Below are 25213 nucleotides of genomic sequence, written 5' to 3'. Positions count from 1 at the left end.
ATTCACTTCAACTGAGCTCGATGCCAACACAGGAACCAAAAGCGAAGATCGGAATCCACGCATCGTGCCCTCAACATCGACGCTTTGCTCCATCAAAGGCACTGTTCAGCAGACCCTGTATGGGTTCTGTAGCCGACCTACCCTCCATCACAGTTGGCCTGAACTTTAGATTTGTTCTGGTGCCTCGTGACCTCGAGTAACCCTTAGATCAGTAGTGACTTCTAAGCACTATTTCTCATTTAATCTTTAAAAATGAAAATCTTGACTTCTACTGACTGGATTTTTGTCATTTTTGGTCTTGTTTTACTTAGATAAGCATCCTCTATTTTTCTCAACTAGTGTGGAGTTTTTTTGTGGTGTTTTCATTGTGTTACCGTGTGTGTATGCTGCACAAATACTTTACACATTGGCTCTTGAGTTAAGCCTGACTGTGCTGTGCCAAGCTCCCAGATGGAGAGCACAGTTTACCTTAGGGTGTGTATTTGACTCACCCTGACTAGGACTGTGGTTTCTACATGGACAAGGTGCATACCTCTGCCAACTAGAGACCCAATTTCTAACAAGAGCCCTTCACTCTCTTGTACCCAGGACAACGAGGTGGACTCTAATGGTCATAAGGCCGACCTCTCGTTAAAGCTACAGGGACACATCAAGCTACAAGAGGACTTTTCCTGCAACTGCTCATCAGCAGACCAGTGGCAACTGGACTTGGGCTGGACCCTGCTGATTGGCCTCTGACAGTCTGTAAGTCTCCAAAGTGCCTCCTCTCAGCTCCTGAGGGGCTTTAGCAAGTGTACTCCCGTGGCTGATTGGGACTTAAGGGACTAAAGTTAGAAGGAAAAATATGTGACCAGGATGAACCTGGTTGGTGTATCTGACCCCAACTCCACGGTGGTCAGTGTCAAATTTAGCCTAGGTCCCAGTCTACTGTAACCAATGACTGCCTTTGGCACTTCATGCTCCTTGGTGCAATTTCCACTTAAAACTTTAAAAGTTCTTATGACCAGTTCCCCTGGATTTTTGTAATTTTGTTTAGTAAATGTTACTCTGTTTTCAATGTCAGGTTTGGGATTATTATTGTGTTGCTTTTTAATGTTATTACTGTCTTCATACTGCATAAAGACTTTACACATTGACCTAAGTTAAGCCTGGCTGCTCTGTGCCATATCTACCAGGGAGTTGAACTCAGGATTATTTAGTGACTTTGGGATTCATCTAGACAAGGGTTGTGATTGTTTCTTAAGGTGAGTAGTCACCCAACCCACATATTCCAATTTCTTACACATAGCATCTATGTCAAGCATAGAATTTACATATTTGAACTTGCACATAAGAGGTGATCCCATTACTGAACACTGTACATGCAATCTGAAAGTATATATACATTATGATCTAAGATAAGCATTGTGTGGTCGTCAGAGGTGCAACAGCAACTTTTACAGACACAGGATTAACTTCTTAGATAAATTGTATTATTTCATAAAGAAAAGAAGAAGAAAAAACTTTTTTTTTTTTTTTTTTTAATAGTTGGCAATACACAGAACCAAAATCTGGCCTCAGAATGGGAAGGTAGTCTTGCATTTTGTAAAGAATACATTACTAGGAAGCTTTATGATACAATTTGTCATCCATTCCTTCAACTTGGTTACCAAAGCAATTTTCTGAAGTCGTAGAATGCAGATCTTTGTAATTGCTAGGAAAGCTGCCATCCATCTCCAATGTCAGTAATGCCGTATGGAATAGCTATTTTCCATGCGGGCAGAAATACCAAGCCATTGGAGGCTGCCAGGGAGTTCCATGTAGCCGGCCAGTAGCTATCCAGGCAGGGCCATTTCTATATCATGTGCAATAATTTGCAATACAGTGTTGTGAAACAATTCTGGTTTCCTCAGCCTGATCTGTGACCAGTACCACTTGTCTAGTATCTTGCAGTAAATGGATTGGAGTCTAGACTGTCTATGGCAGTTATCTTGTGCAAGCAGCAAGTAAGATCATTCATCCTTCGCAAGGCCAACTGTCAAATGCTCTTGACAGTGTTGACTTGTTTCTTTTTACTTTGTGTAGAAAACGGTTCTCAAAACATTGTAAAAACAGTTGCTACTCCTTTTTCCATGGCTCATTTGATTAGATAACCAAGAATAGGCAAGGGGGCAACAGATATCAAGGAGAGGGGCGTCAACTTATTTTTACAGTGTATTAATTACCCACAGGCTACTCCTGAGATAGTAGAAGGCAGTATTCCGAACGAACATCTGTAAAGGTCTTTTGTGCACCACCTGTTACAATATGTTAATAAAAGTAAAACTTTTGGCTAGTGGAGTGGGGCTTTTTCAATACGTGTGAATTTTGAAGAGCCAGCCGACATTGCAGTAGGTGAGCAGCATGACACGTCTATGCCTTTTCTGAGCAAATGCTGGCCCGTTACTGCTACAGTAAGATATGCTTGTATAGTACTTAACATTGTCATCAAATGCATACAAGCGTTGCTAAAGCAATAGATCCGGGTTTAATCTACAAATGCGTGTGGAAACAGCAATTGTGTGCCATTAAAGCCGGCCTGTTGCCTGACAAATAGGGGCCTACATAGCTAAGCTCTCCAGAACTGCGGGAGTTTAGGTATTTTTTCACTGCAGCAGATCGATCTTGGGATTCTGGTTATGTATTTTACTCCATTAACGAAACTGCAAGGTACCAGGAGACTTAGTACTTTGGGGATCTGAAACATTTTATGCAGCCAGTAGAACTAGGATTAATTAACTGCATTTGACTTTGAAATAAGTTTATTGGACTTTTTTGTTTTGCACAAAACAACTGAAAACGCAGGTTACAAGCTGGGTGACGGATACATGCACAGTACTTGTTTGGCCATCAGGATCAATTACCAATTGAGAACAAACTACCAGGCCCCCAGGACTCATTCGTGGACTCCAAGATTGAACAATTTTAACACCCAAGTTGGCGATAATGCTATCCATGGTGCTGAACTTTCACACGATAAAATTAGCCAATTGTATTCCAAGGAAGGGATTCCCTAAAATTAAACCATGGGGTCAGTGGTAATCATAAAAGCATTGTTTTTAATGAATACCTCTTGAACAGTTGGGGGAAGAGCGTATGATACTTAGCCGCCGTCCTTACTCACTTTAATAACCTATCACAAAACCGAAGACGACGTTGAAATTTCAGCTGGTCATTTAGGGTCCAAAATGATACTAATTTGTTATCGAAGTGTACTGAGAGCAAATGTTGTTAAAAATAAAAAATAAACTTAATCAGGTGGGTTGCATGACAACTAAGACGCCACCTCCCATCACTCCACAGCACACAGCGCCATAACACTGAAATGTGATTACTGCTTGACAAAATCTAAGTTTGCTAAACATTTGGATTCGTGTTGGTTTAATGCCTTGTTCTTAAATCTATCCTGATCCTATGCTGTAAAATACAATGCTCCGAGGTAGAGCGGACCGGAGGCGGTTGGATGTGAAGCGGAAAATGGTGGGTGTGACCAAGATAGCACTGGTTATATTAGCATGGAGAGGAAACTACGACGGCTTGGCTGCCTGCCTTCATATAGCAAACTCCCCCCTCCACAAGGTAAATGCTAAGGGTCACAGGGGAAGGATTAACCCCTATACTTTCAGTTTCTCTGCATGTGTTTCCTGATTATTTGTGTCAGCCTCAGTGTCAGACCGCTGTAGTTGCCGCTAGAGTTATGGCTGCTGCTCGCCGATCTTCCTTTAGGGGGCGGGAATGAGCGGATGCTGTCTAAAGTAACCTGTTAAAGAGAAAGACAGCGCGTGGTGCGAAAGGCAAGAGTAACTACCACGCCCACATTACACGTAGGTAACCCTGGCAGCCGTTTTATTACATGCGGAAAGGCGATTTGAAATCGATAACGCATGTAATCCGTAAACTAATAAACCCTGCTCCTCACGAGCTGCTGGGCACCACCTTCTTTTTGACTTGAGACCACAAGTCCCTTTGCAGGTGGCAAAGTGATTGCATATATTTGAAAATACGTAAATATACACGCTCATCGTACAGCACATATTCATCTACATCGTATTTCTTAAGTAATATGATCATCTTAAATGCCTTCAGATGCAAAAGCATTAAGAATTGGGAGCCTGTCTACGTAAGTTTAAGTCCGGTAAAAATGCCTCCGCCTTTCTTAAAAATAAGTTTTCTAGCCCGCTCGAAAGACCTTTCACTTCTCTCCAGCACCGATGACAAAAAGTCGTTGCTCCCGTCCTCTACAGCAAATTAGAAATCACCATCAAAATTAAAGCGCTGGGGGAGTAACAGTTTCATTTTTTAAAGCAGCATGTCTTTCCCTATTGACGCAGGAAGAAATGTAGAAATTGTATGTACGTCATTAATATGGCGCCAAAAGATTTTTCAAGTCGGAGCGTTGATGGTGGTGTGGAGGCTGCAGCAGTAGAGACTGCTGCCGCTGTGTGTGTGTCGCTTGAACTAAAGGAAACGAAAAAGTGAGGGAGGGGGAAAAGAGGAGGGGACGGAAAGTGGGCTTTTCTAACGTGCATTGCGAAACCAACCTGATCTGACTTGCTTCAGTTTGCAACCTGAACCCTCCGAACTGCGTGTGTGTGTTTATACCAGGGAGATGCGAGAAGGTGGGAGAGGAGGAGACGCGCAGTGAGATAAGCAGCCCGTGCCCTTACCTGGGTCCCCGAAAATAGAGGACGTCCAGGAGGACTAAGGCCGATATATAATTTTGGAATTTTTGGAAAGGCTTTTGATCCTCCAAGCAGAGACTTCCCCCGGTTGGTTGGATTTGACAGCAGCGGCCATCTCCGTTGGAAACGTTTCATTTCTGTGGTACAAACATGGAGTTAGTTTGTATCCGTTCCTAGAAGAGGTATCCACGTCTTGTTTTTTTTATGGGATTTACTGTGTGCTTGCACCGGATTGATCTTGTCTTTTCGTGTTTTTCATTGACCCCGCTCCCCCGCCCTCCCTTTTAATTTTTTTTGCATTTCCGTTGCATCGCCTCCCTGGCATGTTAATAGAACACTGGGACATCGTCGCTCCTCGAGCCTTTACGAGGGCGGCACGGTAAGGCAAAAATAACCTCGCCGCGAGCTCGGGCGGTCTCTTTGGCTTGTTCGCAGAGGGTGTTGGTGAATGGGAAGAGGGGGTGTGTAGCGTGCAGGCTGAGGGATGGCGTATGCTGGCCGGGCCAGCTGCCGCGGGATGGGACAGGGAGGTAAACAACTTTTTCAAGGTTTGCGGGGGGACGTCATTAATGACTGCGGCATTCGGGCTAGGATCGCCCGTTCACGCACTTTGAAAAGTATGCGCGGTGCCATGGTGGACTGTTGGTTTGAGAGGGGGCGGGGCAGTGGTTCACGTCCCCTCCCCAAAAGATAAAACCATGCGGGGTAGGATAAAGAAAGAGGAGTGCCTGTGCGGGATGACAGAGGGAGCATACTTTGATGTATCGTAGCTTTTTGAGAACATCCATTTGGGCACTTTGGGTTTCTGGTGGTCTAATTTTCAGGGCCATTGAAAAAGTAATGACGTATTTTAATAGTCGCCATCCTTTTCCTCCTCCCCATAAAAAATATTGTTGTGCCTGGAAGCTCCACGCTCGTGTCTTGAAAGTGGACTGTGTAGCACACGCTGCTGAGTGTAATCCAGGTATACCTCTGCCCTGAGCTCCAAACGTTACTTCTGCTCCGGTATTTTATTAAAGCACAACACCAGAGGTCGGGAAACCACCCTTGCATATAAGGATGTGATGTGACTCAGACGCGATGTATACGTTAGCGATAAGGGACGTTGCTAAAATCTTGTTGGGAATATGGGTGTCGATACAGGAGCTGCTGAGCGGGTGCTGCGTAGGATGGACAGTGGAAATGTACAACACCAGCAGGCGCTGGCTGCACGCTTCGATGGGAACTGTAGGGGGAGTGGCTGTTTACCTTCTCAAAACTCTCACGGCTTCCCAAAGGACTCCTCTAGGGGCGTTTCACTAGTACTGCATCACTCCTGGTCTTTTCCCGCCCTCTCTCCCTTTCCGTGGCATGACAGGCATGCTCATGAACATGGTAACTGCACGCTGTCGGTTACCTCCTCACCGCACACACATCAACAAACCGCCCCTCCCCTAACCACAGCGCTTCACATATTGCTGACAACGCCTGTCCCCAGGCCACAGCACAGCCCGCCTCCTCTACTATAACACCCACACTGCGAGCTCCACCCTCTGCACATGCATCACCAGCCATCGCCCACCCACCTCCCTGAACATAACTGGCAGCCTTTCTTTCATACATTATGCCAGCCTTCTTGTGCCCGCTGCGCACACAGCAACAACGCATCTTCCTCAAGCCGCAACCGCCCTTGCACATAACCAGCCTTCCTGCTTCCAGTTCTCGCCGCTGTCATTCCCAGCCCCTTTATTTACACTCACACCCTAACCCTGCATCCTACAACGCGACACCCACTGTGCTACTCTCTCACCTCCTCGCCTGCACTCACCGGCGTTACGCAGATAGATGTTGCTAGCCTGCGCGTTTTAAACACACCCACACACCCCGAGCCCCTCCTCTTTACCAGCTCTTCACTTGCGCATTTACCGTCCATCATCCCAGGCCCTGCTGCTAATACTCACTTGTCCTCTTTGACATCGAGGCTTTGCTGACGCATAACATGATGCAGCATCAGCGGGAGATCCAGGGACGTATTTGTTGGACTAGAAAATCCATATATGCCTTACGGTTAACGATTTTAAAAGCTCCTGTTTTTGTGACGGAAGGGCAATGGCTCTTTGCACACCTGCGTTTGTGCTCTCTTATTTCTTATGTCTACACTTGTTTTTATAGTCGACTCCCCGCGCTGGCGTTCCGCCCGGTGATACCAGATCTCATATACTTTAATGTAATGTATCATTTTGGCTCTGGGGTCAAACCCACGCCCCAGCAATAACCTATGTTTGCACACTGCGTCTATACCCAAGTAACTCGTACACTCCTGTGCCCCCAGTACGCCAGCATCACTAGTCTGACAGTTCCCATCATTAAGCATGTTGTCCACTACAACGTCATCGTCTTACATATGTAACTTACAACCTACATTTTCCAGACCCGTAATACAGTCGGATCTTTGTGTACAATATTTTTAATGACCAGCCTCCAAGTTCCATTACGCTATTGGACACCAGTATTGACAACCTGCTTTCTTGCTTTGCCATATGAACGTGGGTTCCCGCCACGCACTAGTACACAGCCACACCCCCTAGAATTCTGCCTGTTCCCATCACGCTACACCAGTCCACTCCAGTGCGTTTCTGCTCCTAGAACACCACCTCAGTTTGGTACAGCCCCCCCCCCCCCGTAACTCCCCTGACGTTTGAAATCAATATTCGCCCGAATCTAGCATGCGTTTCAGGACGTTTTGGCATACAAGAATGTGAACTGCTTATGCCATTATGAGAGTAAGATGGAATTCCCGTTAATTATCCTTTATTTGTTTTTGAAGAAAAAACATTAAAAATTTAGGGGTATAAGACTAAACTGCAAGAGCAGTATCCAATATGGACGGGAGAGAACACATGGCTTCCTCCATTTGAAGCCTGCATTTGCTTAAATTATAGACAAGAAGTGAATTCAAAGCCTTCATATTAATACATACGACCATGGGTTGAAGGGCTCAAAACTATTTAAGAGTGCACTTAAATTGTGCATTTCTGCAAGAGCTCTACGTTGAGGTGGAAAATTACTTCTGGGGGTACCCACAGAGAGTGCTCATATACACTCTATGGCTGTGCGCTCAAGAATAAAGTAATTGGATTGCAGGTTACCTGCCTGCCTTCTCACTACATGTTTAGCACTTAATAGTTGCAGTTAATATTGCTCCGTCATCAATCCCTCGGTTTTTATAGTATATCTTTAATCTGTTAATTTACCCAGCAACACTTACAAATCTACTTTCTATGTAACAGATCTTTAATCTTCCAGAAACAAATCTTAACGTTGTTGCTGTTTAACCCATCTCGACTTGCCAGCCACTCTCTTTTTCTATGTAATCTCTGCTCTGGTATTAATGAAATGAGTCCATTAATTTCATAACTCGGAGGTAAATGTTATTTTGGTCATATTTATTCCCTTATTCAGTTTTTGTTTTGCATCTCCACACAGTCCTTCAATAGACTAATTTCCCACAAGGCCTTTATTGCCACACATTTCAGCTCACATGATAGTTCATTTGTCGAACGCTTTAACCTGTTTTCTGCTGGTCGCTCTTTAACCAAAGAGAGGGAGCGAGAGGAACTTTTTTAAAGCGATAGCCACGCATTCTCCTAGCTAACCCTAAGCCACTCAAACAGGTATAGCTCTTGCGAACCGCACTACAAGAACCATACAAATGTGGTACCCTGTGTAAGGTGAGTGAAGTGCATGATGATTCTTTTATAGGATTTTCGGTTCTCACCCACAAGATGTGACATGCTTCATCATGATCAGAACCTTGTGGACAGGTCACCCACAGCCTCTGAGGAAATGTATTCAGTGGTTCATAATTACATTGTCTAAATAGGGCAAGGTAGATCTTACCTCATGATGCACCAATTACCCCATCAGTGAGACTGCTTCCTGTCAATTTAGATCTTCAAGCAGTGGAAAGAAACGTACTCTAAACAAAACTGGCCCATCCTTCTAATATCATAGTCTAAAATTATGCGCAGGTGAGAAACAAAACAAGTACTTTTTCCAATTCCGCTTATTTAATAGTAAAACAACTACAGAGAAACATCTGCCTCTAACCCCTTATGTCATGAATAGTCATCATGTTTTGGTGTAAATCATGGTGTCTCTATGGGTTATTCACATTCATCAGGGCTGCATGAAATGGATTTGCAGTGTAGGCACTTAAGTGTAGCAAATGTGGGATCACAGATTGTTAATCTGTTAAAGGATATTGAAAATGATTCAAGTTCCTCGAATGGTAGACAGTCTTTTACATAGAGCTGCATCTTGCTGGTCGAGGGACAGCTGCCCTGCACAAGGATCGACTCCATAGTCTAGCAGCTAGATATTCCTTCTCCTGCGGTGAGCAGTGCCATAAGCCCTACCAGAGTTAATGTGTTTGAGGGCCTGACACCCTATAAAAAGAATTGTCACATGCATCATTCACATACCTTAACATCTGGTATTAGTTTTTCTGGGTCCTGATGTTAGAATTCTCACACTCGTTGCCATAGTTCTTTGGTAAAGGCAACGGGAGCTTGTGTATTCATTGTTACTAATGACTTTTTCTTGTTTCCATGCTTATTTGACTCTGAATATGCTACGCACATTCTATGGTGATATTGAGGCTTCTTGGTACTTGGAATTATTGCTTTTGGAGCTGTCTGCAAATACATTGACTCACATTTATAATCTTTGAATACAGGTGGCAGCTCAAGAGCATGCTCTTCCCAATATGTTTTTTTGTATATTAATCACCTCTTCAGTTATCATTTAGTTGAGATCTGAAAAGGGCTCCTATTCCTAAGGAATTGTTTCCGAAAATAAACTATAATATTCTGCTAGAAGATATATCGAACCTGAAGTTTTGACTACTGTTTTAATAGCATCACCTATATGGATTAACTGAGCAAGTGTGCCTGTCTATTAGAGGTAAATGTATTTCCTAATTACATTTACCTCAGACTAAAGATATGGTGTTTTACTAATTGTGAAATATATATTTAACTTGCTCTAATAAAATAACTTTTCTGCTTCACAAGGAGGTTACACTAAAAGTACGTAGATCTGTTTGTTTTAGAAATCCGCCACCTATTGACATGCACTCCAGGTCATCATCATACACCAACATTCATTTTCTCAGTCATTAATCGTTTGGTAGTTTTTCACTCGCAGATGGAGTCCTCTTACTTGAATCCTACATGGGTCCGCATCAGATAGGTGGGTACCATTTCAGGTTCCATCAGTACAGGAACGTATCACCCCAGCATTAGTTTTCCTTCGAAACTTTAGGTTTCTATGGCGCCCAATTAGTCTTTTATTGATTTGCAGTCATTTCATTTATATCCTTGCCAGCTTCCTGCCTAATACCACTGTTTGTTTATTTCTGCTAGCTTTTTAAGCACATTGATGGTGCAACACATCCACCATAGAAACATTTTGTACATTTTAGAATTGCAGTTACATTTATATAAGAAAAACTTTAGATTTCACATATTACTATTGCCTTTTAAGAAATATATATTATTCAGCTTTTCACATTCATGCATGTATTAAATATGACTGCTGTAGTGATCATACATCTATTTGATTATGAGCTTAGGGCCAGACGTACATACCTTTAGGATAGCGATTGCTAAATAGCGATTTTTTTTCTTCTGAATCGCTATTCTAAATGTATGAAAGTTTTATTTATTTAGCAATTCCTAGTGGGTCGCAAATTGGCCAAGGTCCTCTATTTAATGAGAGTGGTTGCAATTTGCTACCCTTTGCAAATGACAAACATAACAGGGATGCTGGCCTGCTGAGGTCCGCAGACATCCATGTCTGTGATTGCTTCTGAAATAAAGCAATATTTTTTTTTAAATGCAACCCGTTTCCCGACGCGTTTTAAAAAGCAAATTGTAACTTTAATGTTTGAAGAGTAGCCAGTGATCCCATGGACCACTGCCTACTATTAAAGATATATACTTTTTAACATTCCCATGGGACCCCTTCCCATCTGTGAACGGGTTACCACCACTTTTCAGTTGGTGTTAAAGTATTAATATTTTGCCCCTGGAATTCAGTCTGTCTCAAAGCATTATTACATATTACTGGGAATTAGTATTTGGAATGGACGCTCTAAACACTCACCTTCCAAATCCTGAATAGCTAATGCACATTGTGATTCAGTAGCAAATTACCAAATTACATTTTGTCTTATGTACATTTAAATAAGCATTTTTGCAATCGACATCTGGCCCCATGAGACTTAAATAATTGACTTGAGTTTGCATAATTTTGTGAACCACGCCTGCTTGCAGCTGTTTTTGTAGCTGCCTACGTCTCCTTTCCTGTGGGGTTTGTAGTGAGAAAAGCATCCTGACAAAGATTTCCTATTGACTGTATTTGAAATTACAGTTTGAATCTTGTCACCATGGGCACATTACCATATAGTTCTTTTGGTCACACTGTCCCCCCAACCCCGGAGTTTGGTGCCACTATTACCATGCAGATTATCTAAAGGATAACATGCCCACAGTTTTGGTGTCAAAAGTAGAATAAAGAGCTAAGATAAGAAATCCTTTTTCAAAGATAATTTTTTTCCTTAATTTGGATTTTGTCTAGACTCTCTGGAGCCCGTAATTTGGATTATTTTAGGTGTTCCTAAGAGAAAGGAGTGTGAGTATTAGAAGCATGGAGCCAAGTCTGAGTGGTTGCGAGTGCTTTTTCCACATTGCTAATGCATTCTGGGATTTGTAGTTTGAAAGTGCAGATTTGTGTTAATCATGAATTGTCGTAGGTTGATCTTGGCCATAGTCACATTGGTATTGGTTTTATTTTGCACGTTTTTGTGATTAGTGCAAGTGACAATATGGGTGCCGTATTGAAAAATCCTAAATCTCCTAATATATGTGTTATGTAAAATGAGAAGATTCCTCCAGAAGGTTCTCCTGTCTTTGAGATGATGACAGTCGTCAGGTTGTGTACATGTGTGTGGTTAAAAGACTGGCATGAGTTCACATCTGTTGACAAGGACATACAGTTTCCTTTAGAGTATGCTTTCAATACTAGAAAGCTTAATTTCCTGAGACATGCAATGTGTGAGAGAAAGCCACAACCTAAGAAAGCGCAACTTAGACCTACACAATTTGAAGCAATAAATTAATGGGATCGAGTGGCCATAGAAAAAGAGAGAAGGAAAACGAAGGAGCAGTTTAGACATACAGGATTTCATTGGTTAAAATCCAAGTGGGGTATACAGAAAAAGGAGTGAAGAGAAGATAAAGTGCAAAATATAAGGATATTTCATGACTAGGAATTTGCATAAAAACAACCAAATGGAATTGCGTGAGGCAGAAATAGAAAACATGAGTCTAATGGCTCTGCAAGCTTATATTAAAAAAGGATTAATTCCATAAAAGATTGGAGAGATTTGATGAAATATAAGTATGAGTGAAAGAAGAAAGCTAATTCTAAAATGAAATAGATTGATATAGAAAAAAAAGCGAATGTGGTCACGAGTGAGCTAGTTTTGAGGAAGTGCATGGAGGGAATTATATGTGCACGTTCCTTGGTCCAGGGATGAGCTATTTGTTTTTATGACAAATTTTCCGAAATTGAGGGAAGAACTAGACAGGTGGTGCTCTGAGGTTAACACACTAGTGACTATTTCGAAAGTGCGAAGGTGTGATTTGAATACATAGTTTGAGATTGTCATTCCTAAGGATTTGTGAACTGAATGCAATGCAACTGTTTTATGGCCAACAGAGGAACCACCAAGACTTCACATTAATAATGCTCCAACCTCTCTAGTCCTGCAGAAGTAAAAATTAGTGATAGACCATTTAAAACTGATAGTGCTGAAGAAAGAGGTGAATTGGTTGACAAAAATGAGAGGCACAAATCAGCGAAAGAGTCAGTGAATGCGTATTATGAGAGACGCTGGCAGATTTATAGTAAGTACAGAGGAGTTGAAGAGCCTGCAGTAGAGGACATTGGTGGATTAGTACTAGCTTTCAGTTTGGATCTCCGTCCGGAACTTAGCCAACACATTCAGCAGAGTCTGATGTTTTGGGAGACTAAGAGTATTGAAAAGATGTTCAAGCTTGCTAAAAACTGTGGTGAGTGCTTTGACGCGAAGCAGAAAAACATTAAAGAGAAGTTGATGATTGCACAGATGAAAAAGATTCGGAGAGATGGTAAAAATGAGGTGACAAATGTAGGTACAGATTCTGTGCTGTCTTCAAGTACTGGTGTGAGTGCCAAATCAAATTTTGCAGTGCAAGGAGTTGGAGCAAGGAGTGATATGGTGCTGGTATAAGCCCAAGACAGGGGTGGAAGGTTGTGAATAATTCTGCAATAAATGTGAATGCCAGTGCATTAAAAACACTGCTCGTAATTTCTGCTGGAAAACTGGTCACTGGAAGCACGAGTGTAGACAAAACCCAGATCTGATTCAAAATGATTTTGTACCTATTGCTCCAGCGTTGCAGCAGAATTTGAGAAACAAAATACCATACAGTCCAGGGTAGACATAACCTAGTTTTCATCAGTTTCGGACAAATTAACAATGATGGTTGGGGAGGATTGCCAGCTTGTTGCAGGCCTAGATGTAGACCTGAGTGGTCCATAAATAGAATGTGAGGGTAATGGCCACTCTGTATTAATTCTAATTGATACTGATGCTACACACTCCACGGTTCGTTCTATGGAGGTCCCAAACCTATCCCTCTCTGGAAAAGAAGTTCAGGTTGTAGGTTTAATAAATAAATTAAGAATTCAGTTCTTCCTGGTTCTTACAAAAGATGACCTGCCTCTTGATTTGAGGCACACAGTGAACAAAGAGGTATGGGATTTCACATTTAAAGAAATCGGATTAATAAAAAGTGTGGAACCAGTTAAAATTCAACTGCAGCTGGGCAATGCAGGCTTCATGGGAAGCAGAAGTGGGAGTGAAACCCATCATAGAAAGAATGTTAAAGAAGGGCATTTTACAAGAGGTCATTGCAGCTCATCCCTGATGTGTGTAGACAGACGTTTGGATTATATCCTAGTATACTTCCATATATTATTAACACATAGTTATAAAATTATCAATCTTTCTCTCTTAATTACATAATGCGACATACAAAGTGGAATCCACATTTATGCTGCAAAATTATAAACAAGAAAGAACAGTTTCTGTTTAAACGTCTGCAATACCACATAAGAGTTCACTCGCATATTGCAGTAAAAGTATAATGACTTTTGGTTAATACAACATTGTTACATTTTAAGTAGTTTGTATTTTGTTCAAAATAGCGTTTATCTATTTTAGCATACAATGTGGCTATACATGAGCAGAATTAAATAGTGGGACAGCATTGAAGTTTTCTGGATAATGCAACAAACTGGGCAGTGCTACTCGTTTACGCGAGAGAGAGAAGGATGATTAAAATACATTATGTTAAAGCCCATTTGCATTGTTTACATGAGGTCTGATTTGAATGAGAACACGGTCAACAAGTCACAGTGAGATACTTACACAAACTGAAAAATATAGACACACTACAGTTAGAATATTCCTATGAATGTTAGAAAAACGTTTGCTAATGTCTACAGCTGATGTGCAGAAGTGGTTCTCTGTCAAGGTTAAGGCTTGTTCAGCTGACCTTAGTCTAATTATCCAGGTAGAATTCTTAGCTTGCACAAGCAGGAGGCTATTTCCACCCCTTTCGTTGTTGGAGATGGTAGCAATTGCATGAAATCTACTACAAATTTGTTTAAGTTGCACATCTTCTGAGTGGTAATGCTAGGCAAATTGATAATTAGGATCCACATTCTTAATGGCCCTTTTGAGCTCTTGTAATCTTTTCTCGAGTGGGTTTATGGTGCTACCGCCTACATTTTAGAGCAATGGAGGGTGATTACATAAGTTACAAAACTAATGGTGCAGTTTATGAAGTTAACAATATTATAGGTTTTGCTGTCATTGAATTGGAAAGCAGTAGTTTTATCCGGTGCATAACAATGCATAATACATCCATCACATCTGTTGGCTTGGTGGTATCGCTTTTGTGATTATAAGAACGGTGGCATATAGTATTATGGATCGTATTTGATCATCTGTGCACAATTTGTTGGGTAAATGTTTAACTAGAGTTGGGTCGGTAGTCAGAATGCGCCAATTTGTCACCAGAATGTTATATCTTTTATTACTTTGTGTCCTATTTTGAATTATGAGTGCAGGAGACTTGGGGCTGGTGGCTTTACAAGGTTTGTCTCTCAGGAGAGTCTCCTTGTTGGTCTTGCAAATTCTCTGGCAGTTTTAAAAACAAGTATATCTAAAGGTATAGATGTTATCCGTGACATGGGATGTGCAGTATTTACATGTATGATTTTGTTGCATGCCTTGAGTTTGCAATAGATTCTAGAAGCTATTTTACCTCTTTCAGTGTTGAAATGTATATCCAAACATTTTGTGCTGGACTTGCTAAAGTTATGGTTACATGTATGTGTTATTTAGATGGTCAAAGGACCCCATCAACTTATCCTGCCTATAGCATAAATATGTTGTCAATCCAGTGTCCCCGATATAATATATGTGCTGTGAATTCCTCTGGGTTATTGGCAAAGATGGGTTGCTTCGAACCACCCGACATAGAGGTTGGCTTATTGTGGTACTGCCTTTTATTATGTATCAATACGTTAGAATCCAGAACCAGGGAAATCTTGTCGACAAGCATAGTTGTGTATTCATATAGGGTGGCCTCTCGGTTTGAAAGAAAATACTTAATTGCATAGCGGCCATTATCCTCGGATGTAAAGGTCTATAGTAAACCAACATTTAGTGTTATAAAGGTCAATTTGTATATCCACTGTATGCCAATAACTTTATTTAACAAAGATTTTAGGCCCCATCGTGAGTTTGGCAGACGGAAAACTCCGTCCACCAAACTCCTAACAGGGTGGCTGCCGCCACTGCAGTGACCTTCCCGTCAGAGCTATTATGAGTTTCCTAATCCAGCCAGCGGCAGTGCTGTCACGTGCAGGGTGCACCAGCACCCTCACAATGTTTACTGTCTGCAAAGCAGACAGTGAACATTGAGACGGTACTGGCCAGGGGAGGCCCCTGCACTGCCCTTGCCACGTGCATGGGTAATGCAGGGGCCCCCTGGGGCCCCCTGCGCCCGTTCTCTGCCAGCCTTTTCATGGCGGTGCTACCGCAAAGGAAACCGCTGGTGGAGAAGGGGGTTGTAATCCAGAGGGCAGCACTTAGAGTCCACCATTTCTATATTTCCCCCCTTATACACTCCCTAGATTACATTATTAAGATTGTTGCTAAGGAAAAGATGTTTGAACCTGTTGTGACAAGAGGATTGAAGATCAAATTTACCCTGAGGCCACTACCTAGTTTTAGGTTGTTAGGAATTTCTAGCTTGTAAAGTAGTTCCAGATGCGGTCACACCTTCAGTCGAGGGTCTTCAGGCCTGATAAGGTTTTTATGTCCATTAAGTCCCTGATAGATTTATTACAGGGATCTGTAGTGGGTTTAAGATAGTATTGATTTGTGTCCTGAAATAATTAAAAAAATGTCATTTGTATGCAAATTTGTAGAGGGGTGGTCAAGACGAAGATAACCTTAGTGAAAGTTCAAGTCATCAACTTACAGTTTGACAAACAAAGTTAAGAAGAAACATTGTTACAAGGTCTTTAGCAACCAGGAGAATTATACACTGGTGTTCAAGTTTGTGAAAAAGTAAAGCTGAACATCTGAGTCTTGAGAACACCCAAGAGACAGAGGTTTACATGGAGTCAGTTTGCTGATATCAATCAAAGCACAAGGCCAGTTGGGAATGGAAAATGTGCAGCAGTAGTCAGAAGTGAAGAAACTGAAGGTGAGAATGCACTTTGAGGAGATGTGTGTCCTGTTTTCTTGAGAAGTAGCAGAAGATTGCAATAGAAGACTCAGAGTTCAGAATCTATCACAGAGGAACCAGACACATTTGAAATTGATTCTGAGATCAGTGAAAGTGAACGACTTACAGCCAAAAGATTATTGAGTAAAATACTGTCAAATAGAAAGTACACATCACCTGATACTGAAGCAGATGAAAAATCAGACATGAGTTATTGATTTGAGAAATTGCTGCCACTTCATCTTTGAAGACAAACCAGAGGATCCACATTGAACTTTTGCTTAGTCCTGATGAACTCTAAATTGAGATTTTTGAAACTACAGGAATTGATTTTTATTTTGTTTTGCACCTTAGGTATCCAGAGAAAGATATTAGAATCTGAAGAAAAAAAAAGAAAAACCTTGAGTCCTGGTTTTGTGCCTCTTGAACGCTTGTACCCATTTGTACCTTTTTTATTTTGTCCTCAGTAGAAGATGGCGCATAGCAGATGCCATTTTAGCATTTCTTTTTCCTTTATACTTATATGAATAATTGTAGTTGGTTCAATGGTATGGTTAAATTCTCAAGTTGGATATGTTTATCCTTCACTGAGGGAATTAACTACCTTACATAATGAAATAGAGCACATGAGATTGATAAGTAGATAATTAAAAGGACAACATTTATTCAGATCCATTAAGACTATGTTAATATAATGAATGTTAGAGATTATGTGTATGCATTTCTTCCATCCTCAGGTGAAGGTGTTACATATTTCCAGTTGCCTCTCTCCTATATCCTACCATATAATGTTTTTGTTAGTGTTTTTCATAAGCAATGTTTTTTATTATCATATCTTTGGGTTTTCAGTGCTTTGCTGGAAGAACTTCCTATCTTTGAAAACTTCGGTAATTGTATGTTACTTATTCAAAACATCTAAAGAAGATTGCACAACCTAACTTGAAAATAATAAGACTAACAATTAGCACGTATGTTGTCTGAGTAAAGAGGAGTGCAAGTTTTAAGGATACAATGAGAGGAGAGTGAAGATCTTGATCAATTGAAAAGATGCAAGAGAAATCAGAAAACAAATTGAAGCTGAGGACAAATTTGTACATCCGAATGTGCATCTGAGACTTATAACCGAGCCTTAAAAAGAAAGAGAGAGTTGTGGATGGTGTGTCAGGAGCCTCAAAGAATTAAAGAATTAGGCCAGTAGAGTTTGTTGGAGAGAGTGACTATGTAATAATTATGTGGTTGATGTCGAGCTTTGGTTGGTGAAGAGCCAATATCCAGAGGAATTTATTATGTGTGTGCGCTAAGACTGCCTATTTTAACCTTTCTCATAATTGGGTGAGTTAGTTGTTATCTTACTCTAATATTCCCCTGAGTTTACCATGTGCATGAAATGAGTAATGTTGTTAGTTTGTAAAGAGTCGAAGGCAGATTTGGACAAAATATATTAAATGTATTGCATGCTACGATTTTGTTAATTGGAGTGCCTGGGAATGATGTGAAAATTAGAAGATTATCTACACTTGTAGATCGCCTTTCTTCTAATGCTGCAGTGACACTAACTACGATTAATCAGAAGTTAATGCTATGCTATAAAGTTTAGTGCTATGATTATGCAGAACCACTGTGTGATAGATATGCTTGCGAAGGAAAGTGGGGTCTGCAGGAGTTTAAGGTTATAAGAGTGCTGAGCCTTCTTCCTAGATAACAGTAAGCTGTTTAAAGATTATATAAACAATGTGACTAATATCGCTTCTGAAGCAAAAGCTTTTGAGGAATATGGTTTGTGGGAATGGGTAGTTCTGGGTTTGGTGAAATTGGAAAGGGATTTATTAATGGCGGTAAATAATAACATAGTTTGGATGAGGCATGCTGTGTGTTATACTAACCCCCGTACTAGTGTCAATTTGTGCATTTGTTTTATTCCTTTTGGTTAAATTCATTGAACTAACATTATCAAAAATGGGAACAAATTATGGGTAAAAGAAGGTGGTGTCAATGACGTCTAAGACGAAATGCGATATGATAGAGTTGGAAGACTTCAAGGACCGACTTCAAAATGTTGGCATAATAGATATGCAATAAACAGAGAGTGATACGTATTGTATTGTATTTAGTTTGGGGTTTAGTGATGATATAATGATCAGAAGGGAGTTTTATGGAAAATATTCTACATTACACATGTATATGTGCTTTAATATTTACTTCATACACATTTGAATTCATATGTGTGTATTAACCTGGAACGAATGCAAATGAAATGATCATTATGATGAGTCTTAATGTGCTTTGCTTGCTGAGACTAAACTAGGCCTCCTTTAGGCCTCAACACAATCTTTGTTAAAATGGCTGCCGATTTATGATGTTCATCGTGTGTAAATATTTCTTGCTTGACTCTGCATGCAGCAAGATGTGCACTTTATATTTCGTATGATATATTATTCTCGAAGAACTCACTGAAGGAAGCCTTTTTCTACTTTCTAAGCCTCTTTCTGCTAGCACACTGAATTCCCTTCATTTATAACTGTTTTCTGTTGTTAATGCAACAAGTTTGTTGTGACACCTCTGAATGACATTGGGTCAGAAGGGGCAGATAACATTCATGTAGTGAGTTATTGTTAAGATGGTAGGGTTATGTGACATTTTAGAAATATGACATTTGATTGGCTATAATAATTCTCACACCATATTGATTTTGTATTTTCTTCGATTTCCTATGCTGAAAATGGCTTTAAAAACCCTCAAGTGGGGGCAAAACGAGACGTTAGTGAGCGTGTAGGGATGCTGCTCAATTTTTGTTGATTTGCTGAACATTTTGGGTTTAGGCTATTTAATTGATTTTCGCTCCTTATTGCGTTATTCCTGTATTTCATATCCTTTACGGCAATTGATTTTGGTGTATCTCAATTAATTTAATGAGATTGTTACTGCATTTGCATTTCTCTGTTTTTCTGTACTGCAGTTTAAATCTTAATAAACCTCCATGGTTTTTCCTAACTACTGATCTCAAACACACTTTTTGAGCCAATCCTTTCCTATGGACAGTATTTGAAATTGTTTTAAATCTGGTCTCTAGGGACACATTACTTCATAGTTCATAGGTCAACACCTTTCCCAACACCCCCCACCCTCTAATTAGGCTCCACTGTCATGCAGGTTATCTAAGGGATAGTGCTGCCACAAGGTTCTATTCTTTCACAGTTCCAGGTGCATCTGATAGCTCCTGTAATTGTGCCATATGTGAAAAACTAGCCAGAGGAGGTATTGTATAATTGTCTGAGGCCTTCAAAGGTGTAAAGTTCAGCATTGTTTTGTAGTATCCCAGCGTAAGCTCACAGGATAGTGTTAACTGTTGCCCATTTTTCCCTTTGCATATTTCAAACTTGGGTAACTTTGTATGTGCACCCCTTCTAACAGGGCATCTAGAAAGAGAGTGTTGGACCCTTTTTGGAGTGTATACGTTAACATTGTGTATGCAGACTGGGCATATATCTGTTTTTGCTCTTTGTACAGGGAAAGCAGTGTGTTTAAAAGTGGCCTTGGTTGCAAGTCTGTTTTAAGTCTTGTTCCTGCTCTCAGACAGAGATTGGGAAAGGGATATTCCCAATGGTTTCATTTGTAAATGGCGAGTTTCTTACAAGGTCCTTCCTTTGAGCAACTTCGCTCTTCATTGTAGACGTGCTGATAACTGATGAAGTTCATGGGACACAGGGGGTCATTCTGACCCTGGCGGTCATGGACCGCCAGGGCCGGGGACCGCGGATGCACCGCCAACAGGCTGGCGGTGCATCCAGGCCAATTCTGACCGCGGCGGTAAAGCCGCGGTCAGAAAAGGGAAACCAGCGGTTTCCCGCCGGTTTTCCCCTGGCCTGAGGAATCCTCCATGGCGGCGCTGCAGGCAGCGCCGCCATGGGGATTCCGACCCCCTTACCGCCAGCCTGGTTCTGGCAATTTTGACCGCCAGAACCTGGCTGGCGGTAACGGGTGTCGTTGGGCCCCTGGGGGCCCCTGCAGTGCCCATGCCAATGGCATGGGCCCTGCAGGGGCCCCCTAACAGGGCCCCACCAAGATTTTCAGTGTCTGCACAGCAGACACTGAAAATCGCGACAGGTGCAACTGCACCCGTCGCACCCTTTCCACTCCGCCGGCTCCATTCGGAGCCGGCATCCTCGTGGAAGGGGGTTTCCCGCTGGGCAGGCGGGCGGCCTTCTGGTGGTCGCCCGCCCAGCGGGAAACTCAGAATTACCGCGGTGGTCTTTTGACCGCGCAGCCGTTTTCTGACGGCGGAACTTTGGCGGGTGGCCTCCGCCGCCCGCCAAAGTCAGAATGACCCCCACAGTGTCTTCTACTGTTGGGGTTGACTGGGTAGTCCCTATCTGATACTAATAGAACTTCATAAAAGCGAAGAATACTTTCCAAAGTTGGTCATGGATCTTGAGATTCTCAAATATTGGATGTTGACTTCCCAGATTTTTTAAAGTCTTTAAGTAAATGAATGCGTATTAAGAATACCTTCTCAAATCACAGTAAGTACATTATAATAGAATGTCTCTAATTTTATACTGTATTACAAGGTATTTCACCTATCTTTTCCACCTCTGCATGGTACCTATGGTTTTCGTGTTGATAGCTGTTATGACAAAGCAAAGGTCAAGCATTTCAGGCCCAGACAAATCAATACTCTTACTGCTTAAACCTTTTATTGTTTTTCTTTAAACGTCTTACAGTAAGTCTTGCATTATTACATAACATTATAACTTGTTATTTGAGCCTAGACTGTTTCTTGAGCAGTTTACATCTATTACATATAATTATACGAGTTGTCAGATACAAATCATACGATAATGCAGTGCACTTCAGTCTGGCAGTTCAAACATGATATTAAAATCTCATGACTTACTCAGGTTTAATGATAACTTGTCTCTTAACATTCCCCACTAATAGCCCCCCCACCTTAACATGACATCTACTACCTGTATGAAGGACACAGCGGTTACATACTCTGTTCATGATATCATATTGTGTGATATGCAGTTGTTTTAGGTATTTTTACCTAGCTGTGATCTATAGATCCATCCCTGGTGGTGGCCCATGCGCACTGCAACCTGCTCTATACCATATTCCCCCATCTGCGGTATCTATGCCATTCGGAAGGTTATTGCTAAGCCTAGGATTATGTAGTTGGTGGCGTAGGCGGCCTCAACTGGTCTCTGTCTCATTGTCAGGGGCTGTCTTAAAAGATTCTAAAAGAGTATCCCATTCTAGCGCTGTGGGGTGTTGTCACATCCCTTTGGATTCGTCCCAACGAAGGGCGGTGCCTTCAACTAGACTCAACTCCTCTGCTTCCGTGAGGGGCGAAACCCGGGGCAAATCAGATAGTGGAGCTGGTCCTTGCGGAGCATGGACTGCGTAAAATTCTATTTCTTGTTGATCTCGATCAGCCAGCCAGTATGCTAGCCACTTAGGCTGTCTCACTATACAGTAGGGCTTAAAGTTCAGTGCTCCTATTCCTCCCTGTTCTGTGGGCATCCGCGTTTTCGCTGAATTGATCTGCCGCCTAGCAGCCCCCCAGATTAAGTCAATCGAGAGAGAGTGTAGTGCTTTAAAGAAAAAGTAGTAGGAACCATTACCGGCAAGTTCACAAAATAGTACATTATGCTTGGTAACATTAGCGTCTTTGCCAGTGCCAGCCAGGTGACTATGGACAGCGGCAGAGTTATCCAAAACAGAATCTGCGATCTGAGTGAGGTTATCTCTCTCTGTAAATTGCCCTCTAGAAGATCTACAGGGGTCCTGTTTATATGTATACCGAGATATCGGAAAGTGTTGACTGCTACTTGTAAGGTTTTGTTACCAAAATCAATAATGTTTCCTATATCAGTCTCTCGGAATGAGAGTGTAATTGATTTACTGTAATTTATTTTGAGCCCAGATAAGGGTGCAAAGTCTGTGAATTTCTGTGCTGCTGCTGTTAGGTCTTGCCCCGGATTCTGTGTATATAATACGATGTTGTCAGCATACAAGGACACCGAATGAATTGTATATCCTACCATGAAACTGCATCTCTCGGCACCCCGCTGAAGTCGCTGTGCAAGAGGCTCCAGTGCTAAGACAAACAGCAGTGGGGAAAGTGGGCATCCCTGCAGAGTGCCCCGAAATATGGTATAGGAATCCAATATACATTGTCCAGTGCATGCCCTTGCTGTGGGAGAGGCATTTAGCAGCCGCACCCATCGTATGTAGGCTTGGGGGAGCCAAAATCGCTCAAGAACCTCGAACATGTAGTTCAAATTCAGTGTATTGAATGCCTGACAGAGGTCTAGGGAAAGACAACCGGCTTGGGGGTATCTATCCCCCACGTAGTCCATATTATGGTACAAGCGGCAAATATTAAGAGACGTGTTGGTGATTTGGTTCAAATCCACACTGATCTGTATGTATCAGTTTGCGTAGTAGCGGGAGAAGTCTTTGCACTAATACTTTGGCCAGTATTTTGTTTTCGGTAATTAATGACAATGGACTGTATGAAAGCATATCTGTTTCAGGCTTACCAAGTTTTAATATTGAGGTCACTATTGCTTGCTTTGCAGTATCGGGAAGGCGACCAGCAGCTAGTGACACTTTATGTAGCTTTTCCAGTTGGGAAACCAGTTTTGTACTATACGTGGAGTAAAACTCAGCCGGAAGACCATCTGTCCCTGTGATTTATTACGAGCCAGATTCTTAATGACTTCTCGTATTTCCCCTTCTGTAATCTGTGCCCCCAGGGCCTGTCTCTCGGTGCCAAGGAGCATTGGCAGGGTAAGATCATGGAGGAAGGATCGAAGCTTCATTCGATTCAGTGCTGGGAGGGCAGAATATAGGTCTGTGTAAAAGTCTCAGAATGCTGTGTTAATCTCTATCTGAGTGTTAATATTGGGTAATTGAGGTGTGAGTATGTGCAAGATGGGAGTAGGAGATGGCGTGTCCTTTATCGGTCTCCCCAATAATGTGCCTGCTTTATCTCCTTCACTGTGCTCATTCCATGTTCAGCCTGGGCTGCCTGCAATATCTGGGCTTGGTGGGCGTTGAGCACTGCGTTTGTCTGTAGTTGACCTAGCCTTTCCTCTACGCATGTCAACTCTTTCACTATTGTTGCTCGAGCGCATACTGTAGCTCCCATTGTTGCTCCTCGGATCACCACCTTGAGTGCTTCCCACTCTACTAATGGGGAAGAAGCTGTCCAAGTATTTTCTGTGACGTAGTTAGTTATTATTGTAGCTACCTCGTCTTTAAGCACAGCATCTTCCAGGAGTAGTGGTTGTAGCTGTGACGTAGGGATCGTAGCGGGCATCTTCCCCCATGACTGCATCAATTCTAGTGGGTTATGGCCAGATAATGTTTTCCCCAAGTAGGTGGCATGGGTTATGTGGGTATGTAGTGTAGTAGTTCAAAGTATATGGTCAAGTTTTACGTGTAAACCATGTGGAAAGGAGTAAAATTAGTATTCTCGCATCCCTTCATTCCTTACACGTGCCATATGTCAGTGAGTGTCCAGCCCTGTATCCAAATCCAACCCAGTAGCACCTCTGCCTATGTGCAGTGGTGCACAATAGGAAGGGGGGGGGGGTGGTGAGGCGTCAAGGGATGTGTCCATTATTCATTACTGCATTATAGTCGCCCCCTAACATCCAGGGTAGGTGTGCCCAGTGTGTCCCAGTGTGTCAGGACAGTCGAAAGATGTGTCAGATCGGTATCTTGTTCGATGTTTGGGGCGTAGATACTTCAAAGCACCACAGGCTCTCCAATTGAATTGCCCTTGAGTAGCACATACCTGCCATCTTTGTCTACTTTAATTTTTGTTACTTCAAAGGTGTTAGACCTGACAGCCTTAGGGTGGTCCCCCCTAACTTTCTGCCTGCCTCCCTCCATTTATTTGACACTGTTTTGCTGGTTTTAGGACTCTGCACACTTTACCACTTATATACAGTGCTAAAGTGCATATGCTCTCTCCCTTAAAACTATGTGACATTGGCTCATCCCCAATTGGCATATTTAATTTACTTGTAAGTCCCTAGTAAAGGGCACTACATGTGCCCAGGGCCTGTAAATTAAATGCTACTAGTGGGCCTGCAGCACTGATTGTGCCACCCACCTAACTAGCCCTTAACCATGTCTCAGGCATGCCATTGCTAGGCCTGTGTGTGTATTTTCACTGCCACTTCGACTTGGCATTTAAAAGTACTTGCCAAGCCTTAAACGTCCCTTTTTCTATATATGTCACCCCTAAGGTAACCCAGAAGGCAGGGTGCGGTGTAGGTGAAAGGCAGGACATATATCTGTGTGTTTTATAAGTCCCGGTAATGGAAAATCTCCTAAATTTGTTTTCCACTGCTGTGAGGACTGCTCCATTCTTAGGCTAACATTAGGGCTACCCTCATAAACTGTTTGAGTGGTAGATTCTGATTAGAAAGGGGTAAACATGTCATATGTAATATGGCCAGAATGGTAATACAAAATCCTGCTGACTGGTGAGATTCGATTTAATATGACTATTTCAGAAATGTCATTTTTAGAAAGTGAGCATTTCTTTGCACTTAAACTCCTTTGGTGCCTTACAGCCTGTCTCCAATCCACGTCTGTGCT

At 42.0% G+C, this 25213-nt stretch overlaps 1 protein-coding gene across 4 annotated transcripts in view; it reads left to right on the top strand.

Annotated features, from left to right (window-relative positions):
- The first annotated feature begins 4377 nt into the window (after positions 1–4377).
- The window catches only part of JADE2 (jade family PHD finger 2), a 426950-nt gene continuing 406114 nt past the window's right edge, over positions 4378–25213 (top strand). For 2 of the 4 annotated variants that reach the window (XM_069199256.1, XM_069199260.1), the window contains exon 1: positions 4378–4882. The gene's annotated coding sequence lies outside the window, so the exon portion shown is untranslated. The remainder of the gene's footprint in view (positions 4883–25213) is intronic. The other 2 variants (XM_069199259.1, XM_069199257.1) reach the window with 1 other exon arrangement.

Source organism: Pleurodeles waltl, chromosome 7 (genome assembly GCF_031143425.1).
Source record: "Pleurodeles waltl isolate 20211129_DDA chromosome 7, aPleWal1.hap1.20221129, whole genome shotgun sequence".
Taxonomy (NCBI): Eukaryota; Metazoa; Chordata; class Amphibia; order Caudata; family Salamandridae; genus Pleurodeles; species Pleurodeles waltl.
This window is presented reverse-complemented; position numbering and strand designations above follow the sequence as displayed.